Source organism: Strongylocentrotus purpuratus, unplaced genomic scaffold (genome assembly GCF_000002235.5).
Source record: "Strongylocentrotus purpuratus isolate Spur 01 unplaced genomic scaffold, Spur_5.0 spur5_scaffold_16, whole genome shotgun sequence".
NCBI lineage: Eukaryota > Metazoa > Echinodermata > Echinoidea > Camarodonta > Strongylocentrotidae > Strongylocentrotus > Strongylocentrotus purpuratus.
The window spans coordinates 1,656,770-1,683,010 of record NW_022145601.1 but is presented as its reverse complement, the minus strand read 5'-3'; the positions used below and the strand labels follow the sequence as shown (position 1 = coordinate 1,683,010).

Genomic DNA, 26,241 nt, shown 5'->3' with positions numbered 1-26,241 from the left:
AGCAAGTTCTTTTTATCGTCATTTTATTCATCTTTTCCTTTTCTGTAGATGCAACTAATTAGGGATTATGTACATTTTTCTACTTCAAATGTCTATCTTGTCATAGTTATAGTAGGTTATTCTGCGGTTAGTTTGCATTGCTGTTATTCAGAAGAAATTCTAAGATGATTTTTCTAATAAAGAAAGATGGCGAACATGATTCAAATGTTTATGTTGTGAGCGTGCATTCCTTTTGCATTCCTTTTAAAGTTTTGTACTACCCCCCCCCCCCCCTCCTTTTTTATTCTCTCTCTCTCTCTCTCTCTTTCTCTTTCTCTCTCTCTCTCTCTCTGTCTCTGTCTCTGTCCCTGTTTCTCTCTGTCACTCTCTCTCTCTCTCTCTCTCTGTCTCTCCCTGTCACTGTCTCTCTCTATCTCTCTCTCTCTCTCTCTCTCTCTCACACACTCTCAACCTTTCTGAAGTATGTCATTGGGTTTTGTACAGGTTTGTCAAGAATATTTATATCTACAAAATGTTATGATATTCATCTTGGAGCCCACCTTTAATGTCACCATCCGATAGCTTCACAACAGTTTGGACCACGAGTGTGTCGGTCAGTTGGGGGAAGACAGAGGGCTGACCACTATATGAAGAGGTCGATTCTAAAAGTCGCTAAATCCATTTTGACCAAACATTGATTAAAAAAAAAATGAATATGTGGATCTGACACATTGGAATCAAATGCGTTATATTGTGTATATTGCATTAACAATCCTTTTTTTTGCAAGCCAACAAATTCAGTTTACCAGTGTACCTTCCATTCCAAAAGTGATTAAATAATACTAATAATAATAATCAGTTCTTTTATAGCGCATAACACATTACGGGATAGCATGTCCCTATGTGCTTTAAATAGAAAGGAAAGAATTACAAGAAAAAGTCATACAAATTAGAAAATCCAAAATCCACATGGGTGTACACTTTTAACATTGAATAAATACGTTTTAAGAGAAACCTTAAACTTGTTTTATAGTTTCATTCCAAATGGGACTAAATCCAGTACGCCGACAATTACGCATTAATTATTTTAGAGCATGTACTTGGATCTGTAATATTTGCAGATATGTAACAATTATCAGTCAAGACGATAAATTATCTGAATATTTTCAATGAATATTTAATTGGATTTAAATATCTGAATGTGATGTTAATAGAAGATTTTTTCCCCCATGACAATTTTATTTCATAAAACGATAAACATTGGAGTAGATACTAGTAATAGACTATTTCATAGCAGCATATACACTTAATATGATTTCGCATTTAAATTGAATCTTTGAATTGTCAAATTGGTTTGAACATAAAAGAGACTGTTGATCTCAGCTCCATTCCAACTAGATCTAAATAGTCAAAACTAAAGTATACATATTTATGAAACAGATTTCTGTGCTGGATTTTATATAAATTGATGGCACAGGAGAGTGGTAAATTAAAATCCTTTGTTTACTCGAAAATGCTTGAAGTGGAATGAAACTTTTCATATACATGACAACCAGATGCTGGTGATTGTATGTCGCGGACAGATGCAGATGCAGATACATGTACTCGCTTATACTCCCCCCGATAAATTTGGGGATTCCCCCAAATGACGCGCGTTACTTTGGGCGCATGCGCAAGGTTCTTGTTTAGTGCGTTCTACACTGCACTGTGCATGTGAAGGTGATATATATGTAGATCTACGTAGGACATAATATTAGCGAGACAGTTTACTGCATAGGTAAGGTCGTCAGAAACATGTCGGCCGGTGACATCCTTTCCTGTATTGTGAAGGTTATAAAGATATCTAAACAGATACACGATGCTGTTAGAGACGTACAGAGTTTCAAAGAAAAGAGCAAAACCCTTGCCAGGAATATTGAACTCCTAGTTGAGCCTTTGGAAGTGCTGGAAAAGCGATGCACCAAAGAGGAGCTGGAAAAGTATCGGCACACTCCCGCAAAGGGAAGTGGGAGTGGCGACGCTGCTGCCGATGTGGATGACAAAGGAGAACATATCTGGATATCGTAAGCTATTTTTTATTTTAATTTCAGAAGAGAAATATCATGATTTTGACATGGATGTGATGAAAATTATCACTGCAGATTTTTGTATAGATATGTAATAATGGAGTAGGGAGGCCAATACCCAAATCTAACTTTTTAATTACTAATCTAATTATAATAAAACAAAGTTTAAAAGCAAGTATTTTCTTTCACTAAGACAAATCACACATCTGCCGACTCCAGAAGTTCCATAAAATAGGAGATATCCAGCTCTAAAGTATTCTCTTCCTTCTACGCCTATCCGTACGTAAGAGCCATGATGAAACAATTATGTTTCATGTCGCAAAATTACGTTCATAATTAGACAGGCCCGAGGGGATAGGCATGTCATTGCCCGGACAACAAGTTCAAAACTTCGCGCGAAAGTACATTCATTATTAGCGGCTAGCCCTTGAATCAGTCGCACACACCGCCGATACGACACAGGCATTGCAAGCCGCAGTCCTGAAATCGAGCCATGGAGGGACAAAACATGAAAAGAGAAAAGAAAAAAATCAACGTAGATCTACGTGATTGTACTAATATAATCCAAGAAAAGAATTAAAATTAATAATTAGGCCTAGGTCTACCTTAGTTTTGAGTGGTATTCCAAATCCAATAGTAATTCCTCATGAGTAAAGATCAATCTGACACTGCATTATCAACGATCGAGAAGTTACGAGGTCCAATTAACATCCATCTTGCAGCGAACACAATACGGAGTACAATAGGACAGCAGCATGCATAGCGCATGCAACGTACGTCTACTAATATTTCTCTCACTCTCTCTCTCTCTCTCTCCCTCTCGCTATACGTAACATACACACTCACTAACCATGTATCATACAACACACACCTTCAGATCATGGCTTTCATTTCAATTCTCAATTGGAGTATAGACTGCTCACGTAGACTTTTTATGCCTCCGCCACCGAAGGTGGTGCCGGAGGCATCATGTTTTCGGGTTGTCCGTCCGTACGTCCGTCCGTCCGTACGTCCGTCCGAGTTTGCGATGGTATGCTTGTGTGTTTAGTTTTACGTATGAGATATCCTTGTGTGTCACTTTAGACTTGTGTGTCTAGCCACACAAGAAAACTATCATATTCAGTGTCTAAGATGTCTGACATGTCATTTCTAATCAAATAAGATTTAGTCACACAAGAAAAGTTTCTCCCAAAAAAAGGCCCAAAATAAATGTCCAAATTTTAGAGAGGGGTTGTGTCCAAATAGCCAAACGGAATAGTGCCATCTACAGTTGACATCCAGGTAGCTAGGTACTATGCGCATCTGCAGTACTTGTGTGTGTGTGTGTGTGTCACATGTTAGTGTGTAGTATTTGTAAGCAAAGTAGTAGGCAGTGTATGGCTGTGTGTGTGTGTGTGTGTGTCATGGGTGGATGGTTTTGTGTGTGCAGTGTATATAATACATGTAATGTTTTTTTATGCCACACAAGCCTTAATTTTCTTGAATTGGACAGGGGTAGACAATAATGTCGTTCTGCCACACTAGCCTTAATTTTCACGACTTGGACAGAGGTATATAATACATGTAATGTCTTTCTGACACACAAGCCTTAATTTTCTTGACTTGGACTGGGGTAGATAATAATGTCTTTCTGCCAAACAAGCCCTAATTTTCTTGACTTGGACAGGGGTAGACAATAATGTCTTTCTGCCACACAAGCCCTAATTTTGTTGACTTGGACAGGGGAAGATAATGTCTTTCTGCCACACAAGCCCTAATTTTGTTGACTTGGACTGGGGTAGATAATAATGCCTTTCTGCCACACAAGCCCTAATTTTCTTGACATGGACAGTGGTACAGGTATATAATATCTTTCTGCCACACAAGCCCTAATTTTCTTGACTTGGACAGAGGTATATAATACATGTAATGTTTTTTTATGCCACACAAGCCTTAATTTTCTTGACTTGGACAGGGGAAGATAATAATGTCTTTCTGACACACAGGCCTTAATTTTCTTGACTTGGACTGGAGTAGATAATAATGTCTTTCTGCCACACAAGCCTTAATTTTCATGACTTGGACAGAGGTATATAACACATGTAATGTCTTTCTGCCACACAAGCCCATTATTTTCTTGACTTGGACTGGGGTAGATAATAATGCCTTTCTGCCACACAAGCCCTAATTTTCTTGACTTGGACAGTGGTACAGGTATATAATACATGTAATGTTTTTATGCCACACAAGCCTTAATTTTCATGACTTGGACAGAGGTAGACAATAATGTTTTTCTGCCACACAAGCCTTAATTTTCTTGATTTGGACTGGGGTAGATGACAAAATCTTTCTGACACACAAGCCTTAATTTTCATGACTTGGACAGAGGTATATAATACATGTAATGTTTTTTTTTATGCCACCCAAGCCCTAATTTTCTGGACTTGGACAGGGGTAGATAATAATGTCTTTCTGTCACACAAGCCTTAATTTTCTTGACTTGGACTGGGGTAGACAATAATGTCTTTCTGCCACACAAGCCCTAATTTTCTTGACTTGGACAGTGGTACAGGTATATAATACATGCAATGTTTTTATGCCACACAAGCCTTAATTTTCTTGACTTGGACAGGGGTAGATAATAATGTCTTTCTGCCACACAAGCCTTAATTTTCATGACTTGGACAGGGGTAGATAATAATGTCTTTCTGCCACACAAGCCTTAATTTTCATGACTTGGACTGGGGTAGATGACAATATCTTTCTGACACACAAGCCTTAATTTTCATGAATTGGACAGAGGTATATAATACATGTAATGTTTTTTTTATGCCACACAAGCCCTAATTTTCTTGACTTGGACAGGAGAAGACAATAATGTCTTTCTGCCACACAAGCCTTAATTTTCTTGACTTGGACAGGGGTAGATAATAATGTCTTTCTGCCACACAAGCCTCTATTTTCTTGACTTGGACAGAGGTAGACAATAATGTTTTTCTGCCACACAAGCCTTAATTTTCTTGATTTGGACTGGGGTAGATGACAAAATCTTTCTGACACACAAGGCTTAATTTTCATGACTTGGACAGAGGTATATAATACATGTAATGTTTTTTTTATGCCACCCAAGCCCTAATTTTCATGACTTGGACAGGGGTAGATAATAATGTCTTTCTGCCACACAAGCCTTAATTTTCATGACTTGGACTGGGGTAGATGACAATATCTTTCTGACACACAAGCCTTAATTTTCATGAATTGGACAGAGGTATATAATACATGTAATGTTTTTTTTATGCCACACAAGCCCTAATTTTCTTGACTTGGACAGGAGAAGACAATAATGTCTTTCTGCCACACAAGCCTTAATTTTCTTGACTTGGACAGGGGTAGATAATAATGTCTTTCTGCCACACAAGCCCTAATTTTCTTGACTTGGACAGGGGAAGATAATAATGTCTTTCTGACACACAAGCCTTAATTTTCTTGACTTGGACTGGGGTAGATAATAATGTCTTTCTGCCACACAAGCCTCTATTTTCTTGACTTGGACAGGGGTAGACAATAATGTCTTTCTGCCACACAAGCCTTAATTTTCATGACTTGGACTGGGGTAGATAATAATGTGTTTCAGCCACACAAGCCCTAATTTTCTTGACTTGGACAGGGATAGACAATAATGTGTTTCTGCCACACAAGCCTTAATTTTCTTGACTTGGACAGGGGTAGACAATAATGTCGTCTTGCCACACAAGCCTTAATTTTCATGACTTGGACAGAGGTATATAATACATGTAATGTCTTTCTGCCACACATGCCCTAATTTTCTTGACTTGGACAGGGAAAGATAATAATGTCTTTCTGACACACAAGCCTTAATTTTCTTGACTTGGACTGGAGTAGATAATAATGTCTTTCTGCCACACAAGCCTTAATTTTCATGACTTGGACAGAGGTATATAATACATGTAATGTCTTTCTGCCACACAAGCCCATTATTTTCTTGACTTGGACTGGGGTAGATAATAATGCCTTTCTGCCACACAAGCCCTAATTTTCTTGACTTGGACAGTGGTACAGGTATATAATACATGTAATGTTTTTATGCCACACAAGCCTTAATTTTCTTGACTTGGACTGGGGTAGACAATAATGTTTTTCTGCCACACAAGCCTTAATGTTCATGACTTGGACAGAGGTATATAATACATGTAATGTTTTTTTTATGCCACACAAGCCCTAATTTTCTGGACTTGGACAGGGGTAGACAATAATGTCTTTCTGCCACACAAGCCTTAATTTTCTTGACTTGGACAGGGGTAGATAATAATGTCTTTCTGTCCCACAAGCCTTAATTTTCTTGACTTGGACTGGGGTAGATGACAATATCTTTCTAGCAACACAAGCCTTAATTTTCTTGACTTGGACTGGGGAAGACAATAATGTCTTTATGCCACACAAGCCCTTATTTTCTTGACTTGGACAGGGGTAGATAATAATGTCTTTCTGTCACACAAGCCTTAATTTTCTTGACTTGGACAGGGGTAGACAATAATGTCTTTCTGCCACACAAGCCCTAATTTTCTTGGCTTGGACAGGGGTAGACAATAATGTCTTTCTGCCACACAAGCCCTAATTTTGTTGACTTGGACAGGGGAAGATAATAATGTCTTTCTGCCACACAAGCCCTAATTTTGTTGACTTGGACTGGGGTAGATAATAATGCCTTTCTGCCACACAAGCCCTACTTTTCTTGACATGGACAGTGGTACAGGTATATAATATCTTTCTGCCACACAAGCCCTAATTTTCTTGACTTGGACAGAGGTATATAATACATGTAATGTTTTTTTTTATGCCACACAAGCCTTAATTTTCTTGACTTGGACAGGGGAAGATAATAATGTCTTTCTGACACACAGGCCTTAATTTTCTTGACTTGGACTGGAGAAGATAATAATGTCTTTCTGCCGCACAAGCCTTAATTTTCATGACTTGGACAGAGGTATATAATACATGTAATGTCTTTCTGCCACACAAGCCCATTATTTTCTTGACTTGGACTGGGGTAGATAATAATGCCTTTCTGCCACACAAGCCCTAATTTTCTTGACTTGGACAGTGGTACAGGTATATAATACATGTAATGTTTTTATGCCACACAAGCCTTAATTTTCATTACTTGGACAGGGGTAGACAATAATGTTTTTCTGCCACACAAGCCTTAATTTTCTTGACTTGGACAGGGGTAGATGACAAAATCTTTCTGACACACAAGCCTTAATTTTCATGACTTGGACAGAGGCATATAATACATGTTATGTTTTTTTTATGCCACCCAAGCCCTAATTTTCTGGACTTGGACAGGGGTAGATAATAATGTCTTTCTGTCACACAAGCCTTAATTTTCTTGACTTGGACTGGGGTAGATGACAATATCTTTCTAGCAACACAAGCCTTAATTTTCTTGACTTGGACTGGGGTAGATGACAATATCTTTCTAGCAACACAAGCCTTAATTTTCTTGACTTGGACTGGGGTAGACAATAATGTCTTTCTGCCACACAAGCCCTAATTTTCTTGACTTGGACAGGGGTAGATAATAATGTCTTTCTGCCACACAAGCCTTAATTTTCTTGGCTTGGACTGGGGTAGATGACAATATCTTTCTAGCAACACAAGCCTTAATTTTCTTGACTTGGACTGGGGTAGATGACAATATCTTTCTAGCAACACAAGCCTTAATTTTCTTGACTTGGACTGGGGTAGACAATAATGTCTTTCTGCCACACAAGCCCTAATTTTCTTGACTTGGACAGGGGTAGATAATAATGTCTTTCTGTCACACAAGCCTTAATTTTCTTGACTTGGACAGGGGTAGACAATAATGTCTTTCTGCCACACAAGCCCTAATTTTCTTGGCTTGGACAGGGGTAGACAATAATGTCTTTCTGCCACACAAGCCCTAATTTTCTTGGCTTGGACAGGGGTAGACAATAATGTCTTTCTGCCACACAAGCCCTAATTTTCTTGACTTGGACTGGGGTAGACAATAATGTCTTTCTGCCACACAAGCCCTAATTTTGTTGACTTGGACAGGGGAAGATAATAATGTCTTTCTGTCACACAAGCCCTAATTTTGTTGACTTGGACTGGGGTAGATAATAATGCCTTTCTGCCACACAAGCCCTAATTTTCTTGACATGGACAGTGGTACAGGTATATGATATCTTTCTGCCACACAAGCCCTAATTTTCTTGACTTGGACAGAGGTATATAATACATGTAATGTTTTTTTATGCCACACAAGCCTTAATTTTCTTGACTTGGACAGGGGAAGATAATAATGTCTTTCTGACACACAGGCCTTAATTTTCTTGACTTGGACTGGAGTAGATAATAATGTCTTTCTGCCGCACAAGCCTTAATTTTCATGACTTGGACAGAGGTATATAATACATGTAATGTCTTTCTGCCACACAAGCCCATTATTTTCTTGACTTGGACTGGGGGTAGATAATAATGCCTTTCTGCCACACAAGCCCTAATTTTCTTGACTTGGACAGTGGTACAGGTATATAATACATGTAATGTTTTTATGCCACACAAGCCTTAATTTTCATGACTTGGACAGAGGTAGACAATAATGTTTTTCTGCCACACAAGCCTTAATTTTCTTGACTTGGACTGGGGTAGATGACAAAATCTTTCTGACACACAAGCCTTAATTTTCATGACTTGGACAGAGGTATATAATACATGTAATGTTTTTTTGCCACACAAGCCCATTATTTTCTTGACTTGGACTGGGGTAGATAATAATGCCTTTCTGCCACACAAGCCCTAATTTTCTTGACTTGGACAGTGGTACAGGTATATAATACATGTAATGTTTTTATGCCACACAAGCCTTAATTTTCATTACTTGGACAGGGCTAGACAATAATGTTTTCTGCCACACAAGCCTTAATTTTCTTGACTTGGACAGGGGTAGATGACAAAATCTTTCTGACACACAAGCCTTAATTTTCATGACTTGGACAGAGGCATATAATACATGTAATGTTTTTTTTATGCCACCCAAGCCCTTATTTTCTGGACTTGGACAGGGGTAGATAATAATGTCTTTCTGTCACACAAGCCTTAATTTTCTTGACTTGGACTGGGGAAGATGACAATATCTTTCTAGCAACACAAGCCTTAATTTTCTTGACTTGGACTGGGGTAGACAATAATGTCTTTCTGCCACACAAGCCCTAATTTTCTTGACTTGGACAGTGGTACAGGTATATAATACATGCAATGTTTTTATGCCACACAAGCCTTAATTTTCTTGACTTGGACAGGGGTAGATAATAATGTCTTTCTGCCACATGAGCCTTAATTTTCTTGACTTGGACAGGGGTAGATAATAATGTCTTTCTGCCACACAAGCCTTAATTTTCATGACTTGGACTGGGGTAGATGACAATATCTTTCTGACACACAAGCCTCAATTTTCGTGACTTGGACAGTGGTACAGGTATATAATACATGCAATGTTTTTATGCCACATAAGCCTTAATTTTCTTGTCTTGGACAGGGGTAGATAATAATGTCTTTCTGCCACACAAGCCTTAATTTTCATGACTTGGACAGGGGTAGATAATAATGTCTTTCTGCCACACAAGCCTTAATTTTCATGACTTGGACAGGGGTAGATAATAATGTCTTTCTGCCACACAAGCCTTAATTTTCATGACTTGGACAGGGGTAGATAATAATGTCTTTCTGCCACACAAGCCTTAATTTTCATGACTTGGACAGGGGTAGATAATAATGTCTTTCTGTCACACAAGCCTTAATTTTCTTGACTTGGACAGGGGTAGACAATAATGTCTTTCTGCCACACAAGCCCTAATTTTCTTGACTTGGACAGGGGTAGACAATAATGTCTTTCTGCCACACAAGCCCTAATTTTGTTGACTTGAACAGGGGAAGATAATAATGTCTTTCTGCCACACAAGCCCTAATTTTGTTGACTTGGACTGGGGTAGATGACAATATCTTTCTGCCACACAAGCCCTAATTTTCTTGACTTGGACAGAGGCATATAATACATGTAATGTTTTTTTATGCCACACAAGCCTTAATTTTCATGACTTGGACAGAGGTATATAATACATGTAATGTTTTTTTATGCCACACAAGCCTTAATTTTCATGACTTGGACAGAGGTATATAATACATGTAATGTCTTTCTGCCACACAAGCCCATTATTTTCTTGACTTGGACTGGGGTAGATAATAATGCCTTTCTGCCACACAAGCCCTAATTTTCTTGACTTGGACAATGGTACAGGTATATAATACATGTAATGTTTTTATGCCACACAAGCCTTCATTTTCTTGACTTGGACTGGGGTAGACAATAATGTTTATCTGCCACACAAGCCTTAATTTTCTTGACTTGGACTGGGGTAGATGACAAAATCTTTCTGACACACAAGCCTTAATTTTCTTGACTTGGACAGAGGCATTAATACATGTAATGTTTTTTTTTATGCCACACAAGCCTTAATTTTCATGACTTGGACAGAGGTATATAATACATGTAATGTCTTTCTGCCACACAAGCCCATTATTTTCTTGACTTGGACTGGGGTAGATAATAATGCCTTTCTGCCACACAAGCCCTAATTTTCTTGACTTGGACAATGGTACAGGTATATAATACATGTAATGTTTTTATGCCACACAAGCCTTCATTTTCTTGACTTGGACTGGGGTAGACAATAATGTTTATCTGCCACACAAGCCTTAATTTTCTTGACTTGGACTGGGGTAGATGACAAAATCTTTCTGACACACAAGCCTTAATTTTCTTGACTTGGACAGAGGTATTAATACATGTAATGTTTTTTTTTATGCCACACAAGCCCTAATTTTCTGGACTTGGACAGGGGTAGACAATAATGTCTTTCTGCCACACAAGCCTTAATTTTCGTGACTTGGACAGTGGTACAGGTATATAATACATGCAATGTTTTTATGCCACACAAGCCTTAATTTTCTTGACTTGGACCGGGGTAGATAATAATGTCTTTCTGCCACACAAGCCTTAATTTTCATGACTTGGACAGGGGTAGATAATAATGTCTTTCTGCCGCACAAGCCTTAATTTTCATGACTTGGACAGGGGTAGATAATAATGTCTTTCTGTCACACAAGCCTTAATTTTCTTGACTTGGACAGGGGTAGACAATAATGTCTTTCTGCCACACAAGCCCTAATTTTGTTGACTTGAACAGGGGAAGATAATAATGTCTTTCTGCCACACAAGCCCTAATTTTGTTGACCTGGACTGGGGTAGATGACAATATCTTTCTGCCACACAAGCCCTAATTTTCTTGACTTGGACAGAGGCATATAATACATGTAATGTTTTTTTATGCCACACAAGCCTTAATTTTCATGACTTGGACAGAGGTATATAATACATGTAATGTTTTTTTTATGCCACACAAGCCCTAATTTTCTCGACTTGGACTGGAGTAGATAATAATGTCTTTCTGCCACACAAGCCTTAATTTTCATGACTTGGACAGAGGTATATAATACATGTAATGTCTTTCTGCCACACAAGCCCATTATTTTCTTGACTTGGACTGGGGTAGATAATAATGCCTTTCTGCCACACAAGCCCTAATTTTCTTGACTTGGACAGTGGTACAGGTATATAATACATGTAATGTTTTTATGTCACACAAGCCTTCATTTTCTTGACTTGGACTGGGGTAGACAATAATGTTTATCTGCCACACAAGCCTTAATTTTCTTGACTTGGACTGGGGTAGATGACAAAATCTTTCTGACACACAAGCCTTAATTTTCATGACTTGGACAGAGGTATATAATACATGTAATGTTTTTTTTTATGCCACACAAGCCCTAATTTTCTGGACTTGGACAGGGGTAGACAATAATGTCTTTCTGCCACACAAGCCTTAATTTTCTCGACTTGGACAGGGGTAGACAATAATGTCTTTCTGTCACACAAGCCTTAATTTTCTTGACTTGGACTGGAGTAGATAATAATGTCTTTCTGCCACACAAGCCTTAATTTTCATGACTTGGACAGAGGTATATAATACATGTAATGTCTTTCTGCCACACAAGCCTTAATTTTCATGACTTGGACAGAGGTATATAATACATGTAATGTTTTTATGCCACACAAGCCTTAATTTTCTTGACTTGGACTGGGGTAGACAATAATGTTTTTCTGCCACACAAGCCTTAATTTTCTTGACTTGGACTGGGGTAGATGACAATATCTTTCTGACACACAAGCCTTAATTTTCATGACTTGGACAGAGGTATATAATACATGTAATGTCTTTCTGCCACACAAGCCTTAATTTTCTTGACTTGGACTGGGGTAGATGACAAAATCTTTCTGACACACAAGCCTTAATTTTCATGACTTGGACAGAGGTATATAATACATGTAATGTTTTTTTTTTATGCCACACAAGCCCTAATTTTCTGGACTTGGACAGGGGTAGATAATAATGTCTTTCTGCCACACAAGCCTTAATTTTCATGACTTGGACAGGGGTAGATAATAATGTCTTTCTGCCACACAAGCCTTAATTTTCATGACTTGGACAGGGGTAGACAATAATGTCTTTCTGCCACACAAGCCTCAATTTTCACGACTTAGGCGGATAAATGATGTGTTTTTGCGGGACACAAGCCTTAATTTTCCTGACTTGGATAGAGGTAGACAATAATGTATTTGGGCATGCAAGCATTAATTTTAATTTTAGAAACCAATCTCAACACATATTGTATTAAAAAACACACAAGATGCATTTTCATTTAGTTTTAGACAAACACACAAGAAGTTGGGAATTAAGACACACAAGTAGTCTTTAGAAGGAAAAAATGAAAAGACACACAAGATACCCCTTTTTCTAGACACACAAGACAAAAATCTCACAAGCATACTGTCGTGAGTAGTACCGTCCGTCCGTCCGTCCGTCCGTCCCGTTTGACCGTTATCACAATATCTCAAGAACCATTTAAGATTTAAACTTAAGACTCGGGAATAGTATTTATCACCATAGGAAGACGATCTGATTAGATTTTGGAGTACGTAGGTCAAAGGTCACAGGTCACAGAGGTCAACTTATGAAATTCCTTGTATTGAGTTTGTTAGCGCGATATCTCAAGAACCATTTGAGATTTAAACTTCAAACTTAAGGATAGTATGTATCACCATAGGAAGACGATCTGATTAGATTTTGGAGCACGTATGTCAAAGGTCAAGGGTCACAGAGGTCAACTTATGAAATTCCATACATTGAGATTGTTATCATGATATCTCAAGAACCACTGGAGATGTAAAAACTTCAAACTTAAGGATAGTATGTATCACCGTAGGAAGACGATCTGATTAGATTTTGGAGCACGTAGGTCAAAGGTCAAGGGTCACAGAGGTCAACTTATGAAATTCCATACATTGAGATTGTTATCATGATATCTCAAGAACCACTGGAGATTTAAACTCCAAACTTGTTTAAATTGCTCTATGGCGGAGGCATCATTTTCGACTGCGCGCAGTCAAAATTCCATCTAGTTTTTTTACTGAAATATCTTTTTTAACACTTCTCATACATTACTGCACGACACTCATATCTAGTGCTGTGAGAATAAGGTACTAGGGTCTATAAATAAGACTACGCTTTGCGCATGATCTGACCGGAGCTCAGACATACAGGTGTATGTCGCAATACCCTTTATTTTTGGCGCGAACAATGACGTCACTGTTCACAGTTTTCCTTCTCATTTTGAGATGGATGTAGCTAGGGCTCAAACCAACGCAAGATTGACAGAAACATCGTACTCTATCTACCTTCGAATGTTCAGTTTGTAAAAATCTGTATTTAAAAAGATACAATCTTTTTTCTTTATATTTTCTAGTTGTTAGAAGTGGCAATTGTGAACATCTGAAATGTTGATCTCTATCAAAAGTTCTTTACTCAAAACGGATCCCATATTTTTAGGGTCTACCTTCTGCCAATGAGAAGGTTTTTAGGGGGCAAACCTCTACGCCCTCTAGGATTTTCTTAGTCGGTGGTGCGTGGGCGTCATGGTCTTCTGCTACAACAATTATTGGATTAAAATACGTCAAAATCTGCAAGATCGTCAACAAATGGTGAAAGACTGTTACAGATCCGTGATTATAGGTAAGTTGTGAAATGTATAATTGTATTTTCTTTTCTTATTTTCATCAATTTTTATTTTTACATCATTTTTTTTCCCTCTGCTAATTTTTTGAAGTGGGCGACGAGCGCACAAATCGTAGGTGTAGAAGCCTTAATTATGCCCGGGCATTGGCCTCCCTAAATGGACGCTATCGTTGCATTAAGTTTGTTCCATTTTGATTAGACCGAATTTTCCGTCTCTTTCGTTCGTTAGCCTCTTATTGGGGTAGGGTCGGCTCTCTCTTTAGAGACGGAAACCGTCTATACACATTCCCTTGATAACGCCACGGCCATTTCAGGTCGTAGCGTTTTGCCCCCAAAATCACCCAAAATGTCATTTTACCTCGTGCATTTTATATTGTAAATTAGGCCTAGGCTATAATAAATCAGTTCCACTTATCAACTTGACTGAAATAATCAGTTTAATAGTCCCTTTTTAGGAATTTATGGGTCAAAATCGAAATCCATGTTGAAAAAGATTTTCAAAATGGATTTCGATTTTGACCCATAATTTCCTAAAAAGGGACTATTAAACTGATTATTTCAGTCAAGTTGGTAAGTGGAACTGATTTATTATAGCCTAGGCCTAATTTACATGTGGATATGCACGAGGTAAAATGACATTTTGGGGGATTTTGGGGGCAAAACGCTACGACCTGAAATGGCCGTGGCGTTATCAAGGGAATGTGTATAGACGGTTTCCGTCTCTAAAGAGAGAGCCGACCCTACCCCAATAAGAGGCTAACGAACGAAAGAGACGGAAAATTCGGTCTACATTTTAATGGGAGCTAGGCCAGCTACACACTGTAGGTTAGACCAAATTTTCCGTCTCTTTCGTTCATTAAGCCTCTTATTTGGGTGTCAAGAGAGAGCCGAACCTACCCAAATAAGAGGCTTAACGAACGAAAGAGACAGAAAATTTGGTCTAGTATGATTTCAGGTATGATACAGGACTACAGGTTAGACCAAAAGCTTCAGTCTCTCTATATCGTCGGTCGTTTCACTGAGACTACGTCTGGCTCCACTAGACCTCCGTACATGTATATAGGGAATGACGACAAATGTCAGTTTTATTAAAAAATGACCCATACCCAGTCCATACCAGACAGTTATTTCTGTCTAGAGACAGGTATGATTCAGTTTCATTTCTACAATTAATACCAACAAAAAGGATATGATTGTATGTTTGATGTAAACTTGCCTTTTTAGACTTTGGACTTTTTGACAAGTCATGAATAAAACCCCATTTGAACTTCAACTTGAACTTGAAGGGGTGACCAAAGCTTAGACCGAAAGCTTCAGTCTCTGATATCGACATGTTGTTCCGCTGAGATTGCATCTGGCTCCTTGGACCGCCTCTATACAAATGTCAGTTTTATTAAAGAAATGACCCATATCAGACAGTTATTTCTGTCTAACCAAAGCTAAACTTAAGTTCGCGGAGATTTTGAAAATATATTATTAGACAATGTGATATCCGATCTATGAGTTCTCATATTCTATACAAATTCATTTATTTAAATTATTACCAAATGGAGGACAACATTTTTTATTACAAATTGGTTCATCTACAAATTTTATCGTCCAAGGATTCGGGAGATATCGCGATCTAAAAATTTGATGTCACCGTATTGATAGAGTCTAACTTTAGCCTTTAGATTGAAAGTAGAAGGGCATATAGTATCTAGCTTTGTCTGTGCTTGGAAGGGTTACCTTGCTGCAGACTATATATTTTCCCACTTTTCTGTGGCAGACCTGCCGCAGACTGTTCCTGTGGCATACTGGTATGCCGCAAGTCTGGAGCAAAGTTTCATCCTGCCGCAGATCTGCCGCAGACTGCTCCTGTGGGCAAGTCTGGAGCAAAGTTTCATCCTGCTGCAGATCTGCCGCAGACTGTTCCTGTGGCATACTGGTATGCGGCAAGTCTGCAGCAAAATTTCTTTCTGCCGCATACTTCGGCATACTCTTTGCCGCAGACTTAAAGTCTGCAGCAGATCTGCGGCATACTTTTCACTTTCCTATGGGATAAAAGCGAACCGAATTGCCTGATCCCTAAAAACAGTAGAACCTGCTGGTAATTTTTTTTCTCCAGATGAAGCATGAATAGCAATCAGATCGAGCAGTTCTGCAGATCTTTAGACTGCATTCAAAATTTAGTTATCTTTCTTGATTATCTTTCTTGAAAACATTGGCTTAAGTCTCTGTTCATGAATATACTGTATTGAATTGAATTGAATTTCTTTATTGTCATGCACACATATAAGGAAGGCATAAAACTCGTCTTAAGACTCACAATTGTATAAAATATACATTAACATCATCATGAACAAATAACTACAAATAACATAACATAACATAGCAATGTAATACAATTTAATCTCTCTGTTGAGAGCCAGAGAAATTATTTGTATTATTTGTACTCTCCTGGCTCCCAACAGATAATAACTTAAATATATTCTAGAAAATGTTCATGCAACAATCAATGTCAGAACAAGTCACATCCAAGATCTAAAATCAATTATTCATCAGTTATTTAAAAATTTCAAATAAAAACTGTATATTTTTGGTATTAAACGTACGATCCCATTCTACCATGTACCGTTTTACTGCATCAGCAACACAGCGCTACAAAGGACACCTAACAAGCATTGCTTTAAAGGTACTATGTCCCTTTCGCAGCCAACCTCAAATTCTGTAGAACTTTGCAGGAATTATGAATATGTCATGCATGTCCTATCTGTGTAATTCAAACATTAGCAGTGTCCTAATATTCAAATTATGCCAAAACACATTTACTTGCTAGACTTCACTGTCAGACACTATTGAGTGACTAACTGACTTTTTTTCTTCTTTGGTAATATACATGTATAAATAAAATGAGCTAAAGGGTACATGAGCATTTGTCTACATCAATAACCCACTTCATGTGATGGCCAAAATTAAACTGATTGAATCTTTGCGCAGCATAAAACGTATGACCATTTGGTACAATGGTCTGAAAATCTAGATTATTACTTATTGGCTCTATAGCTCCTAAGTCAATTTGACAACTAATAGTCGTTATTTTCCCACTTGAAGACATTTCCAAGCCCAACTTTTTTTAGGAAAGTTCTAAATTAGTATCTTTCAAATGCCGTTGGAATTTAACCTTTTCATTTCAAGTTTGGCCTGCAACTGGGACATAGTACCTTTAAAGTAGCTTCGTTTTTTTTCATTTCCTGTTACCAAATCATTTTGCATTACAATGAGTAAAAAACAATGTCAAAGATATTTCAATGCTCATTTATGTTATATCATTACATTTATTATTGTCTGTCACTGTTTATTATGTGAAAAGAAATGAAAAATAAATTTTAGAGCAACTACTATTTCTACCAATACTACTACTACTACTACTACATGCAGTTATCAACTTAATCATTCATACCTTTACCAAGCTTTGGAATTTTTGATTTTTGACAATGTGACATATTAAAGCTTACATCTAAAAGTTTTTAACAAAGGCCCAAATTCAACTATTACACCTTTCATTCTGGAGTTACAAAAAAGACAAAAATATCAAATTTACAAGGGGTATGAATAATTTAGTTTGATTTGAAGAAGCCTTGAGCACAGCAGGGAAAAGCTCACTGAAACTGGTAGTTTTCTTCTGATAATGAAGGAAGAACTGACTTTCAAGATACATCACCACTCAGTACTTATCTTTCTTATTTCACAGATATGTTCTTGAGTTACAATCTTGTATGGAGTGTGCCCAGGCCTTTCTCAAGGAACTTTCAGACAAACATGTTGTTCTGAAATTGTTTGTGAAAAGGAAATTGCTGATAGATTTGACGGCTTCTACAACAGGTTAGGGAGCTTGAGACAGGGCCTAATGTTATCACTTCAGGTAAGTCTTGTTTATAGGCTTAGCTAGGTCTTGATTGATGAAAAGGAGAGTTAGATCTGGGCCCCGTCTTATAAGGAGTTGTGATTGATCCAAATCAATCGCAAGTTTTCAGTCTCTTATCTCTATATGTACATGGTTGCGATTAATCGTAACTGTTTCTGAGACAGGTCCAGGGCCGGTATTCAATTCAATACTTAGAATGAGTAAGAAAATATTCAAATTGCATTTTAGACTTGTACATACCTGAGACGAAACCTACTGATAAGAATTGTCGCAATAAATGCTCGCTAATATAATTGTTTGCAGGTTATAGTTACTTTGTAAAAGAAACGATATCAGCCTTGAGCTGCATGTCATGTTTTTTAAAATTAACCAATTCAGTTCAATTCAATAATTTATTGCTTTTTTTTGTTGTGCAGACGGAATTCAGCTCGTTCATCTCTGTCGATATGGTGAAAGGATGGGAGGCGCTTTCAGTGATCTAGACTCAATACAAAAGGATATGAAAGATCTGAAAGAAGAAATAAAAAAGCAAGGTAAAACAATTCAAAACAAATACTGTGAAACAGGATGAATAGGGACACAGGGATTAACTTAAGACAAACCTGAACAAAAGTGTTTTGGCCAAAAAAAAATGATGCAGTCCCCGTTTTTTGGGTTTTTAATCGAGATATAACTGTAAGTCACCAAAATTCTTTTTGTTTTATTGTGTAGTTTCTGAAACTAGAGTAACAACCCCAATATTTTCCTCAGTCAGTTAAATCTGTCACACGTTCTAAGTCATGTTTGAAAAAGGAAAAATGGTTTGAAGAACTTCCTTTGTCAAACTTGACTTGTACCGAGCTTAAAGATAAACTTGAGTTCTGGTAAAAACAGAGAATGAATTCTCACATAATCAAACAAAACTTACACTGAATGTTCAAGATTACAAATGAATGTTATTTGCCAAACAATTTTGGTAGAAATGTAAACTGGCTGAGTAATGAGCATATAAGGAAATCAAGGTAACTTGCCCTGACACCATTTGTGTAGTCCAGGGGGGGGGGGGGGGTGGGCTTGGGCCCTCTCCCCTGGGAATTAAAAAAAAAAACACTTTAATTTTACCTTTTTTGGGGAGATGGGGCCCCTCCCCTGGTGCTCGTGGGGGGGGGGGGGGGGGGGGGGGCGATTTTTCAAATTTTGAGGGCCCCCCCAACAAAAATTAGTGCTCACTACTCAATACAAATCATTTCATTCACCTGATAAGAATAATAGTATTTCAATATAGACAGAATCCGAACTGCATACATACATGTAAATTGTTGCCAGGTAGGACAAACATTATGGCTTGACCTACCTAGCAACACTTAATATATACAGTTTGCATTCTCACTATTGAAATACTATTATTCTTATCAGGTGAATGAACTAATTTGTATTAAGGCTCTTCACAAAGCCTTATGCATTACATTTGGTTACATTACGAAAATGGCCTATTCTACCACCTGATAATTGCATTGAAACCTGCTTTAGCAAACATGTGTCAAAACAACAGCAATAAGACCTGTCAATAAAGATCACATGAATTGTTTCCCATTGAAGTGGGTACTAATGGACCCTACCCAGGCGCGCCGGAAGCAGTTTGGGATTGGGGGGGCAAACATTCAGGGGGCTCACATTCCAGGGGCAGTGACGTAATGAGAAAAAAAGTTCGGAAGGGGGGGGGGGCAGACGAAAAATCTGCATCACCACCAGTCTTACACGTTACATGCAGGTCCCGCGGAACGTTTTTCAAAGTGGAGTATTATCGATCAGGTAGAGCGTAAATTGGCGTGGGGTCCAGGGCATGAGCCTCGGCAGGGGGTCAAGGGGCTGAGCCCCCGGAAGCTCAGGGGTTTTAGGTATTTAATTACGGTCAGATGAGCATCCAGGGGCCCGCCTTAGGGCCCTTGGTGGGGTCCAGGGGGCAGAGCCCCCGGAAGCTCAGGGGTTTTAGGTATTAATTAAGGTCAGATGAGCATCCAGGGGGCCGCCTCAGGGCCCTTGGTGGGGTCCAGGGGGCAGAGCCCCCAGAAGCTCAGGGGTTTAGGTATTTAATTAAGGTCAGATGAGCATCCAGGGGGCCGCCTTAGGGCCCTTGGTGGGGTCCAGGGGCAAAGCCCCGGAAGCTCAGGGGTTTGAGGTATTTAATTACGGTCAGATGAGCATCCAGGGGGCCGCCTTAGGGCCCGTGGTGGGGTCCAGGGGGCAAAGCCCCGGAAGCTCAGGGGTTTTAGGTATTTAATTAAGGTCAGATGAGCATCCAGGGGGCCGCCTTAGGGCCCTTGGTGGGGTCCAGGGGGCAGAGCCCCCGGAAGCTCAGGGGATTTAGGTATTTAATTAAGGTCAGATGAGCATCCAGGGGGCCGCCTTAGGGCCCTTGGTGGGGTCAAGGGGCAAAGCCCCGGAAGCTCAGGGGTTTGAGGTATTTAATTACGGTCAGATGAGCATCCAGGGGGCCGCCTTAGGGCCCGTGGTGGGGTCCAGGGGGCAAAGCCCCGGAAGCTCAGGGGTTTTAGGTATTTAAATACGGTCAGATGAGCATCCAGGGGCCCGCCTTAGGTCCCTTAGTGGGGTCCGGGGGCAGAGCCCCCGTAAGCTCTGGGGTTTTAAGCATTTAATTACGGTCAGATGAGCATTTTTTATACCTTATTTGTGACATTGGCAGGTCACTTATTTTTTTCTCCGTCTTTCTTTCTTTTTCTCTTTAACATACTTTTTCAAAAAGGAGGGGGGGGGGGGGGGGGGCTCGAGCCCAGCCACTTTGCAGACCATGACATAAAGGCTTCTAAATAAGCGTATTTCGCGTATTTCGCCCGACTGTAATTTGGGAATTTCTTATTTTCCAACAAACGCATAAGAAGGTATGACTTACAAAAAAAATGGAGAAAAAATGCCGGAAAATCATGTCACAACATCAACATTTGTATATCACTTGTTTCGAATAAGAAATACATCACCCCCCCCCCCCCCCCCATCAGTACGCCAACGTTCAGGGGCTCATGTCTTCTCACCCCTATAACAAAAAAACGGACACGCTTTCCCATTCTCGCACAATATGTCCACGATATGCGCGTATCGCTATTATAGAGACCTCCATTGATAAATACCGTATAGGTGGCATGCGCAATGTTTATGAAATTTAATTCCTGTGAACTTTTCTTTTTCTTTGAATGGAATTGTATATGTGATTTAATTCAGGTTTTTATTATTGTTACGTTCTTTTGGATTAAAAATACAAACCATGTTTACTCCTTTACTGTTTTTTGTTTTTTTTTGGGGGGGGGGGGGGGCGTTTTGGGGGGGCAAAAATGCGTTTTGCCCCCCCACTTTTTGACTGGGGGGCAACTGCCCCCCCCTGCCCCCCCACTTCCGGCGCCTATGACCCTACCTATAAAGAGCTCTTTCCTTGTCTCCCTTGAGAAGGCTTTATCTGGGTTCACTAAAGTCGGTTTTGAATTGATTGGTCGTTCATGTACTTGTATATAATTAAGACAAGTCAATTTTGTGCATTAGAGAGAGGTGAAAAACATTTTGTACCGATTGAAATGTAGAAAATATCTTTTATTTAAGTTTTTTTCTTTAATTTTCTTTCCAGGAGAAAATATAGCACAGCTCTTGGATAGAGACCCAAAGCACCTGCAGAGATTGGTAAATATACAGTAGTCTGTGGGTTTAGGTTAAGTGATCTTTACTTTTTATGTACTCTTTGCAGTGTACCAATCACCTAAAAAGAAAAGAAAAAGAATAGCTTAAAGGTAATGACCAGAAGTGGTAAAATTGCAGTTCAAGGGTTTTGGGTACAAAATATCCATTCAATAAACAAGGTAGTTTAAATATTGCCTTCAGAAGTTTAGATGGCAATACATGTACATGTACTTCAACCTAATTTCGCAAAAAACAGAAATATATGGCCAAATTTTCAATGTTGAAGTGTCGTGGTCGAGTGGTTTAAGGCGCTTGACTTGGAGATGTAAGGTCGAGGGTTTGTATCCCGACACGCCACTAATATCCTTTGGCAAGATATTAACCTGCACTTGCTACTCTCCACCCAGGTGTTAAATGGGTACCCGGTAGTAGGATGCCACCGTCATTGTTGGTCAAACAGATTTTGAGCGTCATATAACGCCTGGCTGGAGTGGAGATTGTTGTGCACACAGTATGTGCGGGCAAGCACTGAATCCAATGACCGGGGTTATAGTATATTTGTAAAGTGCTTAGAGACATTTGTATTAAGTGCTATATAAAAATTAAATATTATTATTATTATTATTTGCAATATCTATCCAGGCCAAATCGCTATGATAATTTACCAAGTATATCATTAGAAGGCGGTTTCCCGGAAAAATTTGTATCATCACGTATTAGTCAAAACATATTCTTTTACATGATTGGTAATAAGAGTCTCCATTTCAATTTTGAGAGGGGGGTGTTTCCAAAACTGGTCTATACCTTTAAACTAGAATGTATGAATTCAACCTGGCATTCTATGGCCGGACGGTTACAGAGTGTGAAAAAAAATAACAAAAGAAATAAAACCTGTTACATTGACATTTTACATACATAATTATGTCTACATTTGTTTTTAATTCAATTTACACTTGCACTTAGTATTCAGATTGTAGATTCAGGTGAGTTAAAAAATTTGTGGACATCACTTTGATTTCATGATGTATTTTCCATGTTTTTTATCTCTTTGCAGAGAATCAAATTAACTATGCAGGCTTCAGTGAAGTCATAAAGCTTCATGATGGAAAATACGGCCCAATCTACAAAGCTAAACACAGCTGCGCGAAAAAGATGTTGGTTTTCAAAACTTTTGAAGACAAGTATGACATTATGCAGTAGGCTTGCTGTTGCACCATGTGAGAGAGCAGGCGCGGATCCAGGATTTCTTAGGGGAGGGGGCCGAACTTTTTTTTTTTTTTGCTCCCGAAAATTTGAAAATCGCGCCGGCCGAAAAGTGAGCACATTTTTTTTTTTTTGATCCTCAAAAAAATTTCAATTTGCACCCCCCCTTGAGCGCCAGGGGGGGGGGGCCCAACCCCCAAAAATCGTAAAAATCACGTGATTTTACATGATTTTTTTCTCAAGGGGGGGGGGGGCCCGGGCCCCCCGGGCCCCCCCCCTGGATCTGCCACTGTGAGAGAGAGGGAAGGGGGGGGGGGGGCAGGATTAGGGACCAACTGGCGTTATAGTTATCCTTAGAACTATAAGCTGAGAAAGATTACCAGTCTTTTTCAAGACTACCAACAGTCGATCCTTTCAGGACTACACACACACTCAAGAAAGAAAGATTTATACTGACAGTCCTGTTCAGGACTCCCCAATCCTCCCCTCTCTCTCACATGGTGCAACCGCAAGCCTAATGTATATCTACATCTACATGCAAGCCGATACTATAAGCAGCTTCTAAGTATGACATTGTTTTTTGTTAATGTTAATGTTTACATGCAGTGTCGGCACAGGTGTAAAAAAGAAAAAAAGTTTTCATGATTTATTAGGATAACAAATAAGTGACTTTTTCAAAATTTGAAATGTGGGTAATAAATTATATTATTACGTATACATAGTAATTTTACCATGCAGTTCAAATGCATATTTTGCCCAGTCCAAAAACTAGCAGTTTTAGGGGGGGGGGGGGGGGGGGGCAATATTTTCTTGATATTTTCACTCTTCCTGGTTTTGCCATTGACTTTGTGTAAAACAAATTGTGGTCAATATTGAGCCCAATACAAGTTAAACAATTCAGTAGTCAACGGGTTAATATGATTTATTATTGTTATTATCATTTTTTTTAAAGTTATTATTATTATATAATTATATAATATTGACTGGCCTTGAGGGGTATATCAGAAATATTGACCAAGCTCAGATCATATTGCCCCGAGTCGAAAGACGAGGGCAATATGGTCTTAGCGCGGTCAATATTTCTGATATCCCCCGAAAGTAAAGCCAGTCAATATTTTTATTGTTATCCAAATCAGACATCTAGAGCAAATACAGAAATCCACCATGACAATCTTAAGAACTGAACAAACTTTGTCAAACTAGCACTGTGCATCCAGTGCTTGACCAAATTTTTTGATACACTGCAAACAGTGTGCATTTGGTGTGATATTACGTCACAATAGAGTGCGCGCAAAGTGCGCAGGTTCTCGTACACATAAAAGATGCGCGATGAAAATGACAAAATACGGCGCGGTCAATACAAGATGCCCGGATGCGAGACTGTGGAAAATACCAAGGTATATTTTCACTCGTCTCTTCACGCAAAAGTCAATACGCACAGGGAGACCAAGGAAAATACAAAGAATATACTCCTCCGTTCCCACTGCTAGTGAAAACTAGGGCAATACGGTTTTGTAAATGACCAGCTCAGATGTCTGATACGGGTAATAATCAGTATTATCATTTAAAAAAGAAATCATTATTAAATTAAAATTATTATTATTATACATACTATTTTTCAGGGGTGATAGTGAGCACTAAAAAAAAAAAAAATTTTGTTTTTTCCCTCCCCCTCCCCCCCCCCCCCCCCCCCCCCCCTTGATTAAAAATGAGAAGAGGAATCGCGAGGGGAAAAAATGGCATCTAACAACATTATCCCCTTTCGAGTAGGAAAATTGGGAAAAATGGGAAAGATTAGAGAAAAAATAATGGGGAAATCTGTAAAATCAGGATGAAAGAGGGAAGAAGAAAAAAAAATCTGGTAAAAAATAAATATATATATATACATGTATATATATTTTTTTATTTATTTTTTTTTAAATAGGGAAGCAAAAAAATAATCGGGAAACCGATTTAAATCGGTTTTTTATCAGGCCTGTATTTTTATAGTCATCTTTATTATTATTAATGTTATCAATATTATCATCATAGTCATCATCATGATGTAAAATCACTATATTGCCTTATCTTGCAGTGGTCTTTCTGCACGGAAGGAGCTGAAAGAGCAGTGTGGACTGTGGATGAAGCTCAATTTTCTCCTTTCATCGTCCATCTCTATGGTTTACACGATTGCTGAGGATGGTAAAGTAGTTTATGATAGTTTCCTTGTTTTATTTCTAACACCATTCATTAAAGATAAAGTTGAGTTGTGAAAGAGATCCGTTGTGAAATCAATCAGAAAAAGATGATCATCTAGCATATATAAGTATTGGGTATATACTACAACTTTAATTCAGAGCATTCTGGATCAAATGATGAAAAACAAAAGTAACTAAAAGTTGACACAAAACTGCTATTGGTTAACTTGTTGACTATAATCAGCCACTTTACATTAATTGAGAGTGTATTTAAAAGGAAAAAAACAGTATTGGAAATGCCCCAATTTCAAAAAATGAAATGGAAGCTCTTATTACCAATCATGTGAAAGAATATGTTTTGACTAATACATGTACATGATGATACAAAATTTTGCCGGGAAACCGCCTACTAATTGATATATTTGGTAATTAGTTTATCTATTGGTGTGTGAGAGATAAACGCACTTGTCACGCACGTGTGCGTAGTCCCATATACATCTTTCTGTGTACAGTGCTTGTAACTTTACGAAGACTGGGTCAAATTTCTTATCATTTTGATGATTCCAGAACCTTGCAGTATACACCAATACTTATATGCTAAATGATCAACCTTTTCTGATCGATTCTACAACGTTTCTTTCACAATGCAATCGCATGACAATAACTGGTCTTTATTTTTAATCTTGCAAAATCTCTTTTCAGAAGTATATTTAAAGACCACATTCTTAATATTACCACAGGAAACTATATAGTACACTTTGAGTAAAGAGAACGGTTGGCATAACGCATAAGGGATAGGTTCAGTTCTGGGTTCTGGTTAAATATATTTGATTACCTGATAGGTTATTTTCTTTGGGTGATTATAGTCTGACCTGGTTTGGTGTGCGCAGTTTCATGTTATTCTTTATTTTTTTCATACTTATCCCAGTGGTGGATCGAGGGGGACGCCCCGGGGGGCCAGGGTCTTCCCCTATGGCCCAAATAGTAGGTTGAGAAAAAAAAGATGGTAACGCGTTATTTTTACCTTTAAA

At 38.6% G+C, this 26,241-nt stretch overlaps 1 long non-coding RNA gene across 1 annotated transcript; it reads left to right on the top strand.

Moving 5' to 3' along the window:
• Positions 1–1,713: 1,713 nt before the first annotated feature.
• On the top strand, positions 1,714–25,216 carry LOC115924437. Its single transcript, XR_004064297.1, has 6 exons — positions 1,714–2,042; positions 17,994–18,164; positions 18,584–18,700; positions 21,781–21,833; positions 22,885–23,011; positions 25,108–25,216. It is a non-coding gene; the product is annotated as an uncharacterized LOC115924437 (long non-coding RNA).
• Positions 25,217–26,241: the final 1,025 nt, after the last annotated feature.